Raw genomic sequence first — 463 nt, forward strand, 5'->3', positions numbered from 1 at the left:
CCCGAGTAGGGCCCCGAGTAGGGCCCCAAGCGCGCCCGCCGCGCCCCGCTCACCGGCCGGGGAAGGGAGCGGCGTCTCCCAGAGACCCTCACCGCCTCCACCGCACACCTGCCCGCTGCCCTCCGCTGGCGCCGCACAAAATGGCGGGCGCGGCCCCCCCCAGAGGCCGGGCCGCGCCGCGGGGCGAACCATTCCCAGCGGCGGGGAGAGGTTGCCGCGGAGCGCGTCCGGCCGCGGGGGGCGCCGTGATCCCCGACCGCGGTCCGGCGACGCGTCGCCCACGTTCAGCGGAGCCGCAGTCCGTATCCCCGGGCTGGGGGCGGCGGCGGCAGCAGCCGGCGAAGGGACCGCTCCTTGCCCCGCTCCCCCCCACCAGCGGCAGGGCCGGTGGTGCGGCCCCGCCCGCGGCTGCGCGAAGCGCGCTGCGAGCGCGGGAGCTGCTGGGAAGGGGCGGCGGCGGGGC

General features: G+C 80.6%; 1 protein-coding gene across 3 annotated transcripts in view; it reads right to left on the bottom strand.

Annotated features, from left to right (window-relative positions):
- TARDBP (TAR DNA binding protein) overlaps window positions 1–189 on the bottom strand; it is a 6,091-nt gene extending 5,902 nt beyond the window's left edge. For 2 of the 3 annotated variants that reach the window (XR_774969.1, XM_010577328.1), the window contains exon 1: window positions 54–176. The gene's annotated coding sequence lies outside the window, so the exon portion shown is untranslated. Of the gene's footprint in view, window positions 1–53 lie in introns of all 3 variants that reach the window. The other variant, XM_010577329.1, reaches the window with a different exon arrangement.
- Between the last annotated feature and the right edge of the window lie 274 nt (window positions 190–463).

The sequence above is a fragment of the Haliaeetus leucocephalus genome, unplaced genomic scaffold (genome assembly GCF_000737465.1).
Source record: "Haliaeetus leucocephalus isolate CR32 unplaced genomic scaffold, Haliaeetus_leucocephalus-4.0 Scaffold556, whole genome shotgun sequence".
Lineage (NCBI taxonomy): Eukaryota > Metazoa > Chordata > Aves > Accipitriformes > Accipitridae > Haliaeetus > Haliaeetus leucocephalus.